Genomic DNA, 6,352 nt, shown 5'->3' on the forward strand with positions numbered 1-6,352 from the left:
CCAGAGAGCTTTGCAAAGAGACCAGATAATTGTCTTTTAAAGCAACAACCTTGAATAAAAGTGACTAATGCTACGGCCTCTCAAACAAACAAAGGCTCTGGAGAGACCGAAGCATATGAAAGGACTCCAAGAGACAGTTATGTGAAAATAATACCATCAATTTATTTTTAAATCAGGACAAAAGTAACTATCAAAAATGTAACTAAGCAAACAAAGGGGTGGAGATCCCGGTTAACTGAACAAAAGAAGGGGAAGTTGCCTGGCCAGCCACGTAGTGGGTCGTCGCACCCAGCTCATCCCCCTAAACTCAGAAAGTGGCTAACTTAAACCAAAAGCACGAAAACTTAACTACCGGGGATCTCCAGCCCAAAAACAAAGTCACAAAAAAAAGGTAATCTAAGATCAAAAACAACGAAACAATGGAGACAGCAGTGTCCCGAGCACTGCTGCTGGCTGGCACCCTACGTTTACATGCACCTTAATATTCCACTATTATTCTGAATATGACAAGAGAGTGAATGTGATACGGGTCATGTTCTGTTTGGATATTCTGAATTAGGCCTTCCGGTGTTACTTAAACCCAAACTGCGATCTTTTCCTAAACCTAACTAAGTAGTTTTGTTGCCTAAACCTAACCAAGGTGATCTATTCCTAAACCTAAGTAAGTAGTTGTATTTTGAAAAGACTGCATTGCAAACAATTGCACTGATTTTGTGGGATATACATGAATTACAGTTCATTACTTTTGTAGGTATAGCTCTGAACGGTGTATGAGAGCAGCCTGAGGGAAGTGAAGGGTTGTGGACCTCGTTATTTCCAGCCCAGTCGCACAGCAGTTCGTGAAATAGTCACAAAATTGAATGTATTGATTCGTGTAGATAGACATGACGGTCAGCGCAAAATAAATTCATAGGTAGTCCACGTAATTGTGAACCGGGAAGTATAAAGAGTTTTGCAGCGATGCACGCCCAAAAAGCAGCCACTTCAACAGCTGTCAAGATCAAAATGTGCAGGCCTCTGCATGTTGAGCTGGTACTGCGAAGAAATTCCCAAGAAAATATCACAAACACAAAGAGGCAAAAACAACCTAATTGTACCTGTTTCAATCATCATCTCTGCTCTGAATGAGCCTTCGAGGAGCCATCGCGGCTAATATCAAATTGAATAAGGACGAGAAGTGACATTTTCCATCACCTTGCCGTTGCGATGTCTGGAGCTCTGGATGGGCCGAGAGGGAGACGGGGCCGCGGATAGGGGTCACGCTTTCATTAAAGAGGCTAATGGCGAACAGAGACAAGGAGCTGATATTAGCCACAGGGAAACCTATTAAGAGCAGGCTGCAGACAGTCATGATGAGGAGCTGATTACAAAATCACTGAAAGGAAAATGACTTGGCAGATAAGTAGAACCGCAGCTCAGAAGCTGTAAAAGACACTGAAGCAGACTGAGCTCGGGTCAGACAAGCGAGAGAAGGCCAGTCTGAGCAGAGGGCGGCAGGATAGATAGGCTTCATATCACTACAAAAAATGAACCAATGTTCTTTTGTTGTCGCTGTTCTGATTGCTTAAATGTTTGTCTATTTCTGTGTCTATTCGTAGCAGGAGATTAACATATCAAATCCACTTCAGACATAATATTTGGATTATACATACATTTGTAATTTTTAAAGACAGAATTACAGGATTATAAAACCAAATTTACAAGATTTAGCCTCTACTTGTATTAGCACTTGGTTTACTTCAAATTAAATGTGAATATTTTACATCACCCAAACCATTTCACCAAACCACACCAACGTTTTTCGACCCTTCTGGGACATAAAGTAACTGGTCCCCATTGACACCAGTGTTTAAAATGTAAAATTATTGCAGACCAATAGTCCGGAAAATGTCCCGAACAGAAGCACATGGCTAATTATTATGCAAAATTATGTCATCGGACCTTCCCAGTCCCTCTTATCATGGAAAAGGCACGCCCTACTCTGCCTCTGGTTGGCTATACCCTGATATTCTTACCCTGAACCTAACTAATCTCACGCCTCATGACTAAACCTAACCAACCAATCCAACGAAGGCATTCAAGGAGTCAGATGGTCCGATGATGTCATTCTGCATTACAATTAGCCATGTGCTTCTGTTTGTTGCACGGAAAGTGTGTAGTCCCCGTTATCGGTGGTTATCAGCCTCATAGATATGAGTTAGAAGGGACCTGCTACACCTACTAGTAGGTTCAGATGGCCGTTGTCATCTATTCACATGGTTAATCATCAATGGGACAAACAAACACAGGACTTTCATCTAGGAGACTGTTCATCTGTTTGTGTCCCGTGTGCAAACAAAAGTCGACGTTGACTTTTTTTACCGTACTTTTGTTACTTATATGTTACGTACCAAGCAGACTTCTCTTTTTCTAAACCTAAGTAGTTTTATAGCCTAAACCTAAAGTTGTTTTGTTTAAATTCACAACGTTTAGTTTCACTTTCACTTCCACAACGTGGTAGGTGCAGTTTCTGATTATACCAAAACATGTTGCTAGAAATGCATCGCCAACAAAACCATTATTTTCCTATGGTAGCGCGTTTTTAATAGACGTGCATACAAGTTCAAATATTCTCAACTTTTCCGCGCCAGGCTCTGAGTCGCATCGCTCATCAATGTCACATTCGGCCCAGGCAGCCAATGAAATCAATCAAGAGGCGGACTTTACTACTTTACTACTTCCTTCCTGTTTTGATGCCGGTAGATGTGGTAGGGTTAGCTAGCTGTTGGACTGTGAGAGAACTACGGAGTATGTGAGAGGAGGGAACTCACATCTAATGTCGTGATAGTTTCATGAAGGGCTACTGTCTTTGAGAGAGAGAGAGACCACATTTTCCCGTTAATCACATTTGATCGCCCGGTTGCGAGCACGCACCCTGACTCCACAGGCGCCCTGCTGGTTTGCCCGAGGCGCTTTGCCAGGGCGTTTTTGAAGCCTGCGGTGGCGGTGTGATCAGCCTCTAAGAATGGTAGTGGTAACCACTGATTCAATTGGCTGATGACATTTGAAACGGGTGTGCCGTGTTGATGTGGAGGAGCACGACTGACATCAGATGAAGTGTATTGATTCCAAGATCATTCCAGTTAAAGAGATCTGTGACCGGTGTGGCAGTCACACATGTTTGTATAACACAGTTCCAGCTGTGGTTTTTCGTATGATCCTCCGTGCTCCTGTCTTGTTTCTCTCAGATGATATTAATGTCTGTGCAGTCAGAGAATCACATTCCACTCAGTGTGTGTTGTTTTGTGTGCACATCTGTGACAGAGACAGTCTGTTTGTGTGTGTGTGTTTGTTTTGCAGGAGGCTGATGTGGAAAGCCTCCAGTTTTCCTCTCAGTCGGTCTGTCTGTCTGCGGGGGCCCCGGGGCCAGTAAATATGTTAGGCCATCTGGCCATCTGCCTGTCTATCTGGACAGATGGTCCACCTGAGGGCCAATCGCCTGACTATCCACTGGATCCACAACATGATTCAATGATAGGACTCCATGCCATCTATTTCCAGTTAAATAGAAATTCCTCCATTCTGTCTTCAGCCCGAAACAAAGCAATTAGAACAAGGCATTACAACTTCCACGACTACACTGACATCCAAGAAAAGTATTTCAAAACAGAAACAAACAATTATATTTATTGTCATTTAAAGTGGTTTGATGACAGGACCCCCAGGACCAAAAGGTAAACAGGTAACACTTTATTTGCACTAGTCTAGTCTCTGCTGCTGTCAACAGACAAATATAAATTATTTTGAGCTTTTAAATCCCGTTCCGTCCTCCCTGATTGTGCTGCCAACATAGATATGCCCATAAGGACATTTTGCATTAACCCAAACTTGCATTTTGTTTTTACCTTTGTTGCTTTTTGTCATTTTGCCAGCCCAAATGTAAATGAACAGATGTCATCCTATTTGTTAGCCTCTAAGAAAACACTACAAACATCAGGGTCACAAACTTTCTCATTTTACAGCTAAACAGTACACTACAAGATGTTTCTGAAAACATTTGAGGCTTGAAATAGGCATTACAGTAACAGAATATTGATTAATATTTGATCAGCGCTGCCTAGTTTGACCGTTAGATCAGAGTTCATGAGTGATTGACAGCTGCTCAGAGACGGCAGACGGCAGACTCCAGACTTCAGCTTTAACGAGCCCTCGGCGTCACTTCTCAGTCACAGCATGCTTAATGTTGTGAATTAAACAAAAACACTTATTTATGTTTAGGCAACACAACCACTATAGTTAGGTTTAGGAAAAAATAATATGGTTGGGCTTAAAATTAGTATGTTTGTACAGTGTAAATGTGACTTGATAAACAGCTGACTGTAACGTGAGGCACGGGACACGAACAGCGGTCTCCTGGAGGAAAGCCTTGGTATCGACGCCCTGGGAATGAGAATGAGCTGGATATTTACCAGCATCCATCACAACTTGCTGCATCATTTAACTGCAATAACCTTAAAGCTGTAGATTTAATTGTGAACAATTTAAAGAGACACATTATTTATGTCCAGCTATCATTAGAGCTACACAGCTTCTAGTGAGCCGCTGGCTCGCAGGTAGACATCAGATAATGAGGATGGAAACTTGCACATTCAGAACTCCTTCACATTTATTTCAACTTTAAGATCGCCGATTTAGCAAACAGCCTTCTTCAGGAACCGCGATTGTTGAAATTCCTACGGTTATTATAACAATTTCAAACCATTTGTTTTTGGAATAAGTCTAAAATTGAAACACCTCTTAAATGTATTAGTTCTGCCTTTCAATATAATCCACATTCCTCCAGTCTCAGCACTTCAGCAAGCAAAACAATGATAATTTTAAATAATTGTTAACATTCAGTTTCATGCTAAATAAATGCACAGGGAAAGACTGAGGTGATAAAACTGTCCCACAATGCGTACCAGCCTAGGAAGCATCTAGTGCCATAAAGTGGTAAATGACTCTGACACCAGCTCATGATTTATGTTTCATGTCATCAGGCCTCTCGTGCTCATCTCACCGCTTCTCTATAAAGTCCAATAAAGCAGCGAAGCCATAAAAATAATCCTAAAGTTGTCCCAGAAACTTCTGTTTTGTCCGAACCAGTCCACTTCTTCTCTCGAGTGTCTCCTTTCTCAACAGGCGCACAGAGGGGGAAAAAATAATGTACTATAATTCAAAATGATATATTGAAACTGACACTTAGACGTTGAAATACCTACTTACTCTGCAGTTGTCACTATAGTTTTGTCATGGACACAATTGGAGCTGTGTTAACGATGACAGAGCAAAATATTTCAGGAGATGTCAAGAAAAGGTTTAATTTTAGTGGAATATGGAGTGGATAAAACTGGCACCAAACACAGATTAGACCACCACAAAAATGTTGGTAGACCAACGCATAACCTGTTGGCATTATTAAACCAGAGTAAAGGTCACGTTTTTCCATGACAGGATTTGCTTGTGTGCACCTTGAACTCGATACCAGCTGCTGCTGCTTGCAGACAAACAATCAATCAATTAGTTACAAAGCTTCAGGTGGTGCAATCATCTGCGCTTGAGCTCACATGCGTCTGATTTGCTCGTTTACCCTGCAGAGGTTATAATAGCAGCGACACAACATGCCCTTCAGTATACAAACAGGTCGCTGCACACAGCACACAGCACACACAGTGACTGGAGACTTAATACTGCTATGTATGTGGGAAAAAAAAAAGTTGAATGTGCTTTTTTTTTATTGCTTATGGTTTATTTATAACCTTTCTTACACAGAGGAGTGAAGATGAATGCTTGTTTTAGACGCCACACATCACATTCACCTGGTTAAACAGCTGTGAACTGCTCAGTTTTCTGTCAGCTTAGTGGAAAAATTAGAGGTTGAGTTTCACAGCTAGAGGCACCTCTGTAACACCTGCATGCTCAGGGACAGAAGCTCCTATTTACTTCCCCCCGTCTGAATGTTGTAGGTATTGATTTGTGTGCTGAAAACAATAAAAGGAATAACGGAAAACAGACACTGGGTGAGACTGTGGCATTTGCAGGACAGGGTTGAGTATAGAGGAAAACAACGACAACAGTGACATTTATAAATAATGAAGGAAGGAGCCGCTCTCTCTCTCTGATGTGTTTAGTGAAGCATCTGCTTCGGTTCTGTTGGTGTTAAACACACACATATCCACCCGCGCACTCACACAGATCAGGTTTTGAGGCAAATAACACCTGACGTGTAAGTCGGCCGTCCGTTCGCTGCTCTGCACATTCGGCACGGAGACTAAACGTCGGAGTCTGTGTCGCCCTCTGGTGCTCTGACTCATATGCTAATGCTGCTGCCCTC

The 6,352-nt window shown here is 42.1% G+C and overlaps 1 long non-coding RNA gene across 1 annotated transcript; it reads right to left on the reverse strand.

Moving 5' to 3' along the window:
* Positions 1–4,623: 4,623 nt before the first annotated feature.
* Positions 4,624–5,542, reverse strand: LOC119496047. The gene is made up of 2 exons (XR_005208619.1): positions 5,245–5,542; positions 4,624–5,148 (listed from the first exon to the last, which is right to left on the reverse strand). It is a non-coding gene; the product is annotated as an uncharacterized LOC119496047 (long non-coding RNA).
* Positions 5,543–6,352: the final 810 nt, after the last annotated feature.

The sequence above is a fragment of the Sebastes umbrosus genome, chromosome 10, assembly GCF_015220745.1.
Source record: "Sebastes umbrosus isolate fSebUmb1 chromosome 10, fSebUmb1.pri, whole genome shotgun sequence".
NCBI lineage: Eukaryota > Metazoa > Chordata > Actinopteri > Perciformes > Sebastidae > Sebastes > Sebastes umbrosus.